The sequence below is a fragment of the Lathyrus oleraceus genome, chromosome 5 (assembly GCF_024323335.1).
Source record: "Lathyrus oleraceus cultivar Zhongwan6 chromosome 5, CAAS_Psat_ZW6_1.0, whole genome shotgun sequence".
NCBI lineage: Eukaryota > Viridiplantae > Streptophyta > Magnoliopsida > Fabales > Fabaceae > Lathyrus > Lathyrus oleraceus.
This window is the reverse complement of record NC_066583.1, coordinates 575,670,633-575,684,834: the sequence shown is the minus strand read 5'-3', so window position 1 is coordinate 575,684,834 and position 14,202 is coordinate 575,670,633. Positions and strand designations below refer to the sequence as shown.

General features: G+C 33.1%; 1 non-coding gene across 1 annotated transcript; it reads right to left on the bottom strand.

The window, feature by feature from the left end:
- Positions 1–627: 627 nt before the first annotated feature.
- On the bottom strand, positions 628–710 carry TRNAL-UAA (transfer RNA leucine (anticodon UAA)). Its single transcript has one exon. It is a non-coding gene; the product is annotated as a tRNA-Leu (tRNA).
- Positions 711–14,202: the final 13,492 nt, after the last annotated feature.

Genomic DNA, 14,202 nt, shown 5'->3' with positions numbered 1-14,202 from the left:
TGATATTCCAAGAATGAACTGATTGCACCCTCTTAAGGTCTTCCACATATGAAAATGATAGCACATATAATCCTTTACAAAGTGAATTAATTCATCAATTTTCAATACACTTCCACTGATCCATAAGTTTACAATGAATCTCTTTCACCTTCCTCAACAATTTAGTTCCTTTTGGCCATATCGTACGACCATATCAATTTTTTCATTGTTCAACACCAACAATATATTCCTCCTCATGAAATACGATTTCTATTTGATCTCCATTGATATTAGGTTTAGACAACTCACTCATCAAAATGACACATCAAATTGTTTATTGCTTATGCAAAAGAAGGCTTGTTGATCACATTATATCTAGGTTGAATATTATAGGCATGTGAATATTTGGGTTAAGAAGAAGAATTAGGTGGATCTAGAAAGGAAAAGGTAGGGCATGGCACCCTATGTTGAATATGAGAGACATTCATAAGAGCTCGTTCTCAAAAGTTAGTGTAGTTCAACCATGATATTGATCCAATCTATCAAGAGTTTATTTAAAACCAAAATCATATATATATATATATATATATATAGTAAATGCTGGCTATGGGGTTCGAACCGGCTATAATATTGTCTCTAAATAAAAAATGCTGGCTATGGGGTTCGAACCCATGCGCACTTAAGTGCAGAAGATCTTAAGTCTTCCCCCTTAACCTCTCGGGCAAACCAGCTTCTTGTAATTATTTTACAATCATTAATATATGTATATATAAGTACATAGTATGCGTATTTACGGTTTACAACAGAATAATCTAGAACTAAAATCAAATTTTAAAACGATTTTGTTACTACAATTCCATAAACCCCAAAAGAAAAAAACCTATTCTTCACGTCAATTCAAATAAAATTATCTTATATTCATTGATTTGTTAATAACAATTTTTTTTCATTAATTTTCGATACAAAATAAAACACAGTGAATTATATATACTTTAAGAAGAGAATCAAAATCCCGAGTAACCCTTCACCATACAAAATCATCAGATAATGATCAGATAACCCTTTATCTAATGCATGGTAAAAATAATTTGGCAAAGATAAACAAAAATTAATAATAGAAACCTACCAAATTTACTCATGCAGGAACATATCAAACACATCCATGAAAAACAATGTTCAACCAAAGATATATTAATCAATCCAAACATATCAGACTTGGATCAGACTTGTATATTTGTGTGTGTGTGTGTGCGTGTGCGTGCGTGTGTGTCTGTATGTGTGTGTGTGAGTGTGCGTGTGTGTGCGTGTGAGTGTGAGCGCGTGTGCGTGTGCGTGTGTAACATAATAAAGAGATAAGATGAGATTAAGAGAAATATAAATAGTACGGAAAGAGCATGAATGAGAAGATCTAAATTGAAAAATCTTTACCTCCTATAAAAATAACCTCTTACATTATTTCCCATCATATTTTCGTTAAATAAAATATTATCGGACATATCATTTAAGACTTATTTGCGAACATGGTATAACTACTATATTTTCATATGTCTCTATTTCCACCACCTTCACATATTGGTACACAAGGATTTATTTTGACACATCTAATAGAGCCTACAATCAACTTTGCCATTGATACGTCTACCCTCAATTCGACCTTGCTATTGCTATTAGTACGTCTACACATCTGAGAGAGAGAGAGAGAGAGAGTACACAAAGATTTATTTTGACAGTTCCCCAATCGATCTTGCTATTGGTACGTCTACCCTCAATTCGAATTCAAATTGAGATAATGTAATATATCTTACTTCGCAAATATATGAATACAAGAGAGATGTATCAATCCAACCCTACACATTCAAAGTTTGATGTTGATTCTGACACCTTATCTTCCCTTGATCAAAGCTTGATCAAGTAACTAACAATGCTACTTTGACTCACCGTCTCACGCTACTTCTTTGTAAGAAACCCCATTGTTCTTCAAAGCTCTCACTCGATTGAATTCCAAAGGCGCACTTGTTGAAACCCAAGATTTACCAATGCGATCCACCGTCCCACACTACTCTTTTGCAAGAACCTCCCGTTCTTCAAAGACTTCACTTGATCGGATCTAAATTGCGTAATCTTATCCGAAACCTTGAAACCCTAAAAGATCTTGAAGGAAAACCCAACTCGGTTTTCTGATTTGAAATCCTCAAAGTTCTCAACCCAATTTACAGTACAATCAACCAAAATTGGACGTTATCAACACTAATCTAGATGACACCCAATCAAAAAATGTTTATGTGTAGTTTGATTGTATGTATGCATAGAAAAAGGTTGAAGATGATGATAATGCTTTGAAATCCATATTTTGTATAAGTTTTACACTCTAGAAACCTTACTAGAAAATGATACATGTATGAAGTATTTATATGCATGCATGTTTGGAGGCAAAAGGAATGCAAAAGATTTGAGAAAATTATGAATTTTTGGAAAATTTCGTTGCATAGGTCGACCTAAGAAAGCCATGTGCCAACATGTTAGACATATAGGCTGACTTGTACAAATCATGCGTCGACCTGTAAAGGTCATGTGCTACCTATGTGCCGACCTATAGAGGCAACACATCTGATAGAGCCTACAACCTTTAATAATGCAATAAATGAGTCAACTTGTACAACGGATGTGTCAACACATAGAAAAAAATTTCTTCTATGTGTCGACATATAATATGCATGTGTCGACCTATAGTTCATTTTCTTACAAAAAAATGTTTTTTATAAAATTTTAAAGCATGAAACCGTTTCCAACTTGTTTCTGAATGTTTTTATACTTCCTAATGCTAAGATGCACATTAAGAATCAGATGATACCGTCCAATATACATTACGCTAAAGTATCCTAGTTTTGACATCATGCGGAACAAATCTAATAGAAAGTTACACTCACATATTCCCCCCTTTTGATGATGGCAAAACTTGAGACGATGTGTTTCATGTTTTCAATGAAAGGCTCCCCCTGAATGTATGCATCCCAACTTCATCTTGCTTCTCCCCCTTTGACAACATAAAAAAGAAACAAAGTAATCCATGAGAAGTATCTTAAATCATGCATAAACTAATATAACACACATATGCGGTTTGCAAAAATAAGAATATTAATACCAAATCACTCACATAGATTGATGTGCATATTGAAAAAGAATGCCTAAACATAAATAAAAGCATATAAAGCAACAATATAACATGATTGCCATACCTTATGCCAAACAACATAACACAAACATGAAAGATGAAATATACAATATAATAAAAAACTCTTGAGTTGCTACAAAAGCGACACGATTACGTGACATATGCCTTTGGTGCTCTCAAAATATTGCACACACATGTGCTATAGCAAGGCGATATATAGATTTATCACCACTCAAACCAAAAACGGAGATGTTATCATAACAATGACACATAACAAGACATTTTCTAACATTATAACATGTTCAACCATATTTTATGCAAGAATAGGTAACAAGCCAATGCACAAAAAGCATATTTCAAGCATGAAGAGAGAATAGCACAAAGTCACTATAAGTATATAAATTGACATACATCAATATAAATATTTGGAAGTGAACATTCATGTACTATTTCATATATCAAGAATATCAATAATTTGGAACATAAACAACATGCAAAAGTAAAAGCTTACTTACAAAAGGGAAAAAAGGAAAATGGAACAATATTACCTTAGTAATGAATTGATGATGGATGCACTCTTACGTAATTGAAATTCCAAGGAAATTTAGAGAAAAAGTATATAAAGTGCATGTAACAAATCATATATAGGCAAGATTTGAGATATTAAATATCCCCAATTCCCTTAGAATGTTGAAACACAGTTTGGTCACACGAGGTTTTGTAAAGATATCTGTAAGTTGATTTTTTCTATCAACATGCTCAAATACGACGTCTCCTTTCTCAACATGATCACGTAGAAAGTGGTGACGGATCTCAATATGCTTTGCGCGAGAGTCTAGCACCAAATTTTTGGTTAAGATTAATAGCACTAGTGTTGTTGCACATAATAGGAATACATTGTAGTTTAATGTCAAAATTGAGTAGTTGTTATTTGAGCCACAAAATTTGGGCACAACAACTACCGGCCACTATGTATTCCGCCTTGGCAGTTGACAAAGCAACGAAAACCTATTCTATCTATGCAAACTTACTAAGGATTTTGAAAACATGTGGCAAGTTCCACTAGCACTCTTGATATCCAATTTATATCCGGCAAAATTGGAATTGCTATAACCAACCAAATTACAATCGCTTCCCTTATAATACCAAAGCCCATGCTTAGAAGTACCATGAAGATACCTAATAATGCGTTTTACGACTCTTAAATGAGATTCCATAGGAGGCGATTGATAACGAGTGCACATACACACACTAAACATAATATCCGGCCTAGATGCAGTGAGATATAGACGAGAACAAATCACACCTCTATACTTCTTCACATCAACATCCTTACAATTTTCATTGCTTTCCAAGTTTCCATTTGTAGGCATTGGAGTGTCAATCGACTTTGCATCTTCTATACCAAATCTCTTTAGTAGTTCGTTGCAATATTTGGTTTGACACACAAATGTCCCTTCATTGAGTTACTTGATTTGAAGCCCAAGGAAGTAATTCAACTCCCCCATAAGACTCATCTCAAACTCACCCTACATAAGCTTAGAAAACTCCTTGACAAGTTGCATGTTAGTGGATCCAAAAATGATATCATCGACATAAACTTGAACTAGAAGAGTATGCTTTCCTTAACTCTTAATGAAAAGTGTAGTATCTACCTTTCCTCTAGAGTATCCTTGATCGATTAAAAACTTACTAAGTCCCTCAAACCAAACTCTAGGTGCTTGTTTGAGACCATACAAAGCTCGCTTTAGTTTATAAACATGATTAGGATACTCGTGTTTTTCAAAACCGGGAGGTTAATCCACATACACTTCCTCATTAATATAGCCATTAAGGAATGCACTTTTCACGTCCATTGAAATAACTTGAAATCTTTTGAGCAAGCATAAGCTAGAAACAATATAGCATACATGTGAAGATATTCAGATAAGGTCACTACAATCATTTTAAATGAAACACACATTGGTTATCACTTAAAATTTTCAGAAGTGAGCACTCATACATATATCATACACAAAGTTAATCATATACCTTTGAAAAATAAACAGAAAAAAGAAAGAACTTCCATACAAAGTGAAATTTAAAAAGAAATTACTTCACCGTACGAATGATGGAGGATGCACATGCATTCCACAAGGAACTTTCGAACGAAAGTTGGAATAAATGAAAAACGTGCCACAAACTCTCGAGACAACAACGATCTTACCACTTTTCTTTGTGTCAAAGTACTTGAAAGTGTGATTAATAATGTATTCAAGAATATTATTGAGTTGATGATCATTGGATATTATCTAAGTCAAAGATAAATCGTCCACTGCAGCTGGACTTTCAACCTTCTCCTTTTCACAATCGTTATCTTCTTCTTTCTTAGGTTCCACCGCTTTAGGCTGATCAATTCCTTTTTCGGTTTCATTGAGAATGTCTTATGAAGATATACCTATATCATGAAAAGAAACACCTATCCTGATATTTCTAGGATAAAACATTAATAGTAATCAACACACTTTTACCAATTAAAGAACACTAGATGTTGATTCCTTTTGGTCACTGATCCGCTGTCGCGCACGAGTCAAAATTGAGTAATTAAAAACTGTAGTTTAGGGAAGCGAAACTCGAGATTCGTATCGCAAGTATTCTTATTTTACCAACAGAAAAAAGCAATGGAGGGGTTTGATTTCGATTAAGATAAAGATCACAGTTAATATAATTGATTATAATTTCAATTAAAAAGATGATCTACTGATTCAATTCCTTCCTATCATCGACTATTATAAATTCACTTCCCTAAACAAGTCCTCTATTCCTGTTCGATCACAATATCAATCAACAAGTGCTAACAATATTATAAGAATTATGTTCCTGTTTCCCGGATTAAGCAATCGGTTAGAGATAATGCGAATTAACAAATAAGCTGAGTTAAGTACGATTAAAATTAGGAAGCAGATATCAATCGAACCAAACAAAACTATCCCATGAAAAATTTAATCAAGAAAATGATAATCATACAACAAAATTGAAGGGAATATAAATTATATTGCAAAAGTATAATAATCTCAAGGTTTTGGAACCTAAATACAACAGATCAACTTCGAAGGGGTTTAGTTCTTCATGAAATCTTAGTAAAACAAATTTGTGAATAGTGAATTGGTGATGAACAGTAACACGACTGCTACTAGGTATAAGGAAACAATGAATTAGGTTCTAATCCCAATCGGGTTGGAAAATATAAAAACCGAGCCAAAACTAATTATTTTCTAAAGTCTGAAACTAAAACGATTTATTCCAATTTTCTTCACTCCGAATCTGCTTCAGACTTTAACATAAAACTTTTAGCTTATCCTCCCAGCTTTCCAATGCCTATTAGAACACGTCAATCCCATTCTCGTAACCCAAGTTATGACCTGCGGAGTAAGATGGTGTAAATAGCTATTTATTCAGAAAATACCATACGAAATTAAAATAAATGTAACAATAAATAAAGCTAAGAAAACATACTAAAATAGTAGAAATAAAAAAAGACACTCTAAAATTATTGCAATATAATAGTGAAAGAATGTGCATGAAAATACACTAACCAAATTCTCCCACACTTGAACTTTTACACTCTGAGCAAAATTCTAATGTTGAAATTCAAAACAGAAAAATTAGAGTAAAACAGAGCATGCAAGTTCAGAGACATTCAAGATCATAAGGGTGCAAATAAAATCCTCATTATGAGCTTCAATAATTATGGTGTTAGTGATTAAAATTCAATGATATTCAAAGGAAGTAAGAAGACAGTTTACCAAAAAGTACATCAAAAGCAGCAAGATACTCATAGGATAAAATTCACTCAACTCTCTAGTGTTTAGGTTACTATTTACACTCAAAGCACGTCATAAAAATTAGTACTACCATAAGCTTTAAAAGACTATAACATCCACAATTGAAATACATGCACACAAAGATCAAAAACACTTTTATTTAGGTTGTAACTTGGCCAAGGTAAGGGTGAGATAAATTCTAATGGGTACTAGGTTAAACTTCAAAGGGACAAAAAATAATTGAAAGAGACTGCGGGAGTTGAGATAAATAAAATCAGATTCACTTTCAAACAACAACAACACTCTTTTCTCTTCTTTTTTTGTCTTTTTTTTCCAGAAGGGAAATGAATTGTCATCTTTTTTTTTTCTTTTTTTAGTTTTTTTTTTCTTTTTCTATTTTTTCTTTCTTTTCTGTCAGCATTTGAAACATTACAACTATAATAATTCAACCACACATAACTCCGAACAAGATTCTTTCAACCCTTTGAATATGGTGATACCATTGTTTTTCACTTTTCGGCTTGTAATGAGTTTTAAATAAAGAATGGAATAATAGGCTTAAAGGATTTTCAAACAAGGGATGATATATTCAAGATTGACTTTTTGGATAACTGGCTAAAAAAATAAATAAAACAAAAATAAGTTGCCTTTATCATATCAGTGTGCACAAGTAATTAAACACTTTCAAAAATAGTCAGATTAAGTTCTAGAGACTAACAGAAATGAGTGAAATCACACTAGAAAGAAAGAGATGGATTTTTTAACGTTATCCATTAAAAAGCTCAAAATCTCACAAAGGGTATTGATCAACTACAAATGATGCACAATTTAGAATTTAATCTTACTTAACATACTAAGAATGCATAAAAAATCGATCACATCACACCACAAGTCTTTAATCAATAGAAAAGATAAGCTACCCATACAACACTTTCAACCCCAAAAACCAATGAAAAACCATGCAATTTTTATTTATTTAAGAAAACAAACAAAAACAATGAAAAATGAATGAAAGAAAATAAAGTAGATGGTTCTCTCCCCCACACTTAAGACATACGTTGTCCTTAATGAAAGAACATAAATATAAAATAAGAGAGAGAGAGAGAGAGAGAGAGAGAGAGAGAGAGAGAGAGAGAGAGAGAGAGAGAGTGGAAAGAACACACCCGATTAGTCAAGGATGTTAGATGACCGCATAAGCAGCCTTTCCCAAAGAGAGCTATACTACAGTTTCTTCTTCCAAAGTGGGGATCTCGTGGAGTAGCTTTGGGTAGTGTCCATTGACCTTGAAATTTTTATTAGTGCCTTCGCCTTGTATTCCAGGATCAAAGAAGGATCTTCGATAAGTAAAAGTGTCGAATGAGAACTTGAAAGTGATCTCATTTTCCAGAACATCAAATATCAAAGGATTAAGGGAATGCCTCACTACTTTTGTTCCATCTTCAAGTGAAATCCTATGCATATGCACAACTAGGATAATATCACGAGTGTCAACCAAGGTCCATTCCATTCCCTTATTCTATTCCTTCAATAAATTTTCTTCCTTCCTGCTCAAATTGAAGCTTTGATGAATAATATAAATCCTCAAGAAGTGGTTTAAGTTCTAGAGAAGGTGGTTGTTCAATGGACGATTTGGTTGGGGCAGCCGGGATATTGAGAACTCCAGTTGCATAAATAACTTCATCTACAACTTCATTTGTAGGAAAAATTTCAACCTGCAAGGAAACCTCAATCTCAGCACAAACACAACAATGGTTAGTAGCAGTACATGAATCACAATAATAAGTATCATCAAAGTCAGACAATGATGTGAAGTCAGTTGAAAACAAGTCAGAATAAGTATGATCAACAAACTCATAAATAAATTCAATGTGAAGAACAGAATGTTCCCCCATTGGATGTTTCATAGCATAAAAAATGTTAAATTTAGCAATGATATCACCAAACTGCATGAACATTGTGCCATCATCAACATCAACTTTAGTTTTTGCTGTTTTCATGAATAACCTGCCTAAAATGATGGGTGTCCTGCTTGACTTAGTATCTCCTTCCATGTTCAGAATGTAGAAATCTGTAGGAAAAATCAAGTCATTAACTTGAACAAGTACATCTTCTACTACTCCAGCAGGGCAGACATTGCTCCTGTTTGTCAATTGAATGGTTAAACATGTATTATGTAAAGAACCAATAATCAAAATTATTATAAACAGAAGTAGGCATAACAATAATAGAAGCTCCTCTAGCATGCAATTTTCGAATTTACTATCTCTAATGGTGCATGGAATGGAAAAAGTTCCAGGATCCTTGCACTTTTGGGGCATGGCCTAGGTGAGAGTTGAAACATTAGGATGAATGAATACATAAACATTTCTTCCCGCATTCACTCTCTCATTTCCTTTCAATCTTCTCTTTTGAGTGCATAAAGTCTTTAAGAAACTTGGCATATTTTGGAATTTGCTTAATCACATCAAGAAGCAGAATATTCACTGCCACCTTTTTGAATATGTCAAATATCTCTTTATCCTTATCTTCCTCATCCAAATTTTTATTTTTCACTACTCTCCGTGGGAAAGGAATTGGTAATACATACTCTTTCTCTTTTTTAGCTTCAATTACAACATTAGAATCAGGTTTAGGTATGGGCTCAATAACTTTGTTATTTTTTTCTGGTGTTAGGGATTGTTCAAAAATCTTTCCAGATCTCAAAGAAATTGCACTCATATTATGGCCTTTTCGATTCACTACTGTTTGGGTAGGTAGTTGGTTTGATCATTGAGCGTGCTGCATGACATCCATTGAAGTCGCAAGTTGTCCAATCTATGTCTGTAAGTTCTGAATACTAGAATATGTTCGCTGCTGAAATTGGAAACTATTTACAGTCATTGTCTTGACAAGGTCCTCTAGTGAAGGTCCGAGAGGTGCAAAGGTGGTTACTTGTAGGGTGTTTTGTGGTGGTGGCAGCGGCATCATCAACTGTTGTTGACTAGGTTGCTATGTGGATGGATTCTCATACCAAAGGTTTATATTGTTCTTCTAGTTGGGATGGTACCTATTAGTGGATAGGTCAGGAGTGTTGTTATACATGTACTGGTTGTTGCTTTATGGGTTGTAGATGTTTGCCGCGCATGCTTGAGACAAATCAAAACTTACACCCTCTTGCAAGGTATGACACATATTTGTTGGGTGTTCAGAAGAAGTGTAAATGCCACATAATAATCTTTCAGATTGAGTTTTTTCTACTGTTAATTTTATTACCAATTATGTAAGCTCATCAATTTTGGTTTCTAAAGCCTTGTTGGAAGAAGAAGCTTGAATTTCATGCACTCCTTTTGATAGAACCATAGAGATGCTTCTGGTTGAGAATTGTTGTGAGTTGAGTGACATGTTTTCCATTAGGGTTTTAGCTTTAACTAGGTCTTGTCAATAAGAGATTCTGCACTAGCAGTAACCAAAATATTTCTGTCTATAGCTAACAATCATTCATAAAAGTACTGAATTAACAATTGTTCAGAAATCTGGTGTTAAGGGCAACTCGACACTAACTGCTTGAATCTCCCCAAATATTCGGTCAATGACTCCATGTCAACATGTCTAATACCACATATATCTTTTCTGATTGAAGCAACTCTTGAGGCAGGGAAAAACTTTTCTATAAACACTCTTTTTAGTTCATTCCAGCTTCTGACATGATTAGGCTCAAGATAATACAACCAATCTTTTGCAGCACCCTGCAGTGAGAGAGAGAATGCTCTCATCTTGATGTGATCCTCTGTGATTCCTTCAGGTCTCAAAGGTGTACAACACACAACCTATAATTCCTTCAAATGCTTATGTGAATCCTCACCTGCAAGACCATTAAACCTTGACAACAAGTGTATTAAACCAGATTTCAATTCGAAAGGTACAACAACAGTAGGATATTCAATACATAAATCACTATAATTCACATCATGAGCAGCAAGTTGTCTACAAGTTCTTTGATCAGCCATGTCAAAGTCAAAATCAGAATCAAATAAAGAATGAGAAATCAAAGAGACAAAGTCAGAATCAGTATCGCTAATAGGTGGTGAACTAGTGTTAGTCTAATTTACTCTATGGAGTGTGTGCAAGGTTCTTTCAGCTTTAGGATCAAAATCAAACAAGTCGGAACACCCAGACCTAGTAGTCAGAACTAATTCAACAATGCAACAACAATTAGAAAAATAGCGACAATGTCCCTATTTAGCACAAACAATTGAAAACCGAAAAAGAGATTAAAATAGAAGAAAAAAATTACAAGAACATGAAAATTAGTCTAATTAATCCAATTAAGAATTTTGAGAATTTTTTTCGAAAATTTCTAAAACTATGAAAATAGAAAAAAAAATCATAAAAATAGAAAAATAATGAATTTGGGATTTTGAGGGTGGTAACCCGAAACACTTTCCAAGAGTACGGGACTTTGACTCCTAATTATTTTCTACTAAATTAGTATGGAAAAATTTCGATTCCGGGAAGATTTTTCTCAAACCGGGTTTTCAGACCGAGTTTGACGGATATGCACAAATCAACCAAAACAACAAGAACGGAGGGGCCAAAATGCAAGGTCGGACACCTAAGACTCTAATATTGGCAAAATTCGACAAGAGTCCCTGATAACGGCGCCAATTTGATACATTGTTGCACACGGGTCAAAAATGAGTAATTAAAAATTGTAGTTTAGGGAAGCGACACTCGAGAGTCGTATCGGCGCGACTCTTGTCAACGCAAGGACGAACACCTAAGACTCTAATATTGGTAAAATTCGACAAGAGTCCCCGACAACGACATCAATTTGATATACTGTCTCGCACAAGTAAAAAATGAGTAATTAAAAACTGTAGTTTAGGGAAGCGACACTCGAGAGTCGTATCGCAATGACTCTTGTCTTAATTTTTACCAACTGAAAAGAACAATTGGGGGGGGGGGGGGGGGGGGGGGGGGGTTCAATTTTGATTAAGATAAAGACCACAGTTAACATAATTGATTATAATTACGATTAAAAAGCTGATCTAGTGATTGAATTCCTACCTATCCCCGACTATTATAAATTCACTTCCCTAAGTGAATCCTCTATACTTGTTTGATCACAATATCAATCAACAAACACTAACGATATTATAAGAATTATGTTCCTGGTTTCTGAATTAAACATTGAGTTAGAGATAACGCGAATTAACAAATAAGACGAGGTAAGCGCGATTAAAATTAGGGAACATATATTGGGAATGTTGTAGATTCTAAAACTTGGTTGGGTTTTATCATATCATCTATTGTTCCCCTTTCTGTTGGTGTTGTTTAATGAAATGAGTTAGTTATAAAAAAATGTTTATCGAAAACCTATTACAATTTTGTTCACCTGTTACGGTTTTGTTTTGTTTTTTAAAATTCATTGAATTAAAAAATATAAGTATCATATATAAATTTCTTTCAATTTTGATTTTCAAACGAGATTATTTTGAAAATCATTATATGGTTTCAAAAATACTAACATAAGCAATTATATGAACTAGGGGTGGCAATTAGATCCATTAAGAGAAAATCCATCCAATCCATCCATAAAAAAATCCATCCAATCCATCCACTACATAAAAATTAAGTTAATGGATTGATCCAATCTATCCATTTATAAGCATGAATTGATCCAATCCATCCAACACATTTTAACGATCCAATGAATTTTTTTAATCTAATTTTAAAAAAATCATTTTTTTCAAATATAATATTTTTTTTTCGAAAAAATATCATTTTTTTTTTGAAAAATAAAAATAAATTTATTTTTTTCGAATTTTTTTTTTGAAAATACAAAAAAACGATATTTTCCAAAAATTTAAAAATATTTTTTTTTGAAAAATACCAAATTTTGATTTTATTTTCGAAAAATTTATTTTTTTACGAATATAAAAAAGTTATTTTTTTCGAAAATAAAAAAAAACGATTTCTAAATTATTTTTTTTAGAAAATACAAAAATATATTTTTTTTTTGAAAAAAAATGATTTTTTCAAAAAAAAACTGATATTATTTTTTTCAAAAAAAATAAAAAACTTTTTGAAATTAATAATTTTTTCAAAAAGATAAGTGATTTTTTTCAAAAAAAAATGGATGGATGAATATCCATCCACTAAAAATATGATAATGGATGGATTGGATGAATTTTATTCTTAATGGATGGATTGGATTTGATATTTTTAAAAAACTTTTAGTGGATTGTTAATGGACTAATGGATTGTTTTGATCCATCCATTAACGATCCAATCCATATCCATCCAATCCATCCATTTTGCCACCCATTATATCACAACAACTCTAGGTTAGGAAAGCCCCGTCAAATCAACCATAGAGGGTTTTGTTACTGTCTATATGGTGATTTTGTAAGAAGTTCTAGTCCCATGTGAAGTAACAACTTTGTAGAATTAACCAATGGCATGCATGTGACCATGTGTGTTAATCTCATCAATCTTTATCACCTACGCCAGAGAACCAAATTCTACAACTTCTTTTATAGCTAAATCATCCAATGTTGAATTAACGAGCTATTCCGATGCAACAATGAGAGTTATTGGTGCGGCAAAATGGGAAGGGTTTGCGAGTAAAGATGTAATTTAAGATTGTGATAATTATTTGAAAGGATAAAATGATACCAATGTGGGGAGCCGACCGATCAGATCTGATGGCAAACCATGCACTAATAGTTAAGAAATGAGGCGTCTGACTATTGGCCAGATCCCACATGTTTCTTTATAGGCCGAATGAATATTACAAATTGAATTTTTTGAGGATTTTCTAATGCACCCTTTATGTTTCTTATCCACCATGCGAAATTATTTAAATGTCCTTAATTTTCGGAGATGCATATCCGAACGCCCCAAATTCTGAATGAACTTTGAAATATTCCGGAGATGCATCTCCATAACAATTTAAAACATACTATACATCACACTCAAAAGTTACTATACACGTGAATTGGACTGGAGATGCATCTCTGTAAATATTACAGAGATACATCTCCGTAACGTCTCAAAACTTAGTCTTTCATGTTATATTTTGTTTATTTGTATTCAAATAAAGATTTAAATCATACCATACGATCGAAACACAAAAATCTATGTACTTAATTATAGATGGTCCAAAAATGCCATACATAAATAAAAAACCAATAAATGTCAAAATGTCATACAATCGAGACCAATAAAGTAGCAAGACCGTCAAAATAAAATATAGACCATAGTACT